We start from the raw sequence: 237 nt of genomic DNA, 5'->3' as shown, positions 1-237 counted from the left end.
AGAGTGAGTAATGACAGAGAAAGAGAGTGAGACTTAAAAAGAGTGAAGGATAGAAGAGAGTAAAAGGAAGATAGAGACTGAGTCTTTGGGATGAGAGGGAAAGGGTGTATGTGAGATGAGAGGGAGTATAAAGTGACAGTAAATGAGAGGGAGCATCGGGTGACAGGGATTGGGATGGTATTAAGAGCAGGGAGTGTAAGGCACGGAGAGTACGGGCAAGGAAAAAAGAGGGAGTGG

Source organism: Cherax quadricarinatus, chromosome 82, assembly GCF_038502225.1.
Source record: "Cherax quadricarinatus isolate ZL_2023a chromosome 82, ASM3850222v1, whole genome shotgun sequence".
In the NCBI taxonomy this organism is placed as follows: Eukaryota; Metazoa; Arthropoda; class Malacostraca; order Decapoda; family Parastacidae; genus Cherax; species Cherax quadricarinatus.
Note: the sequence above shows the minus strand (reverse complement) of the source record.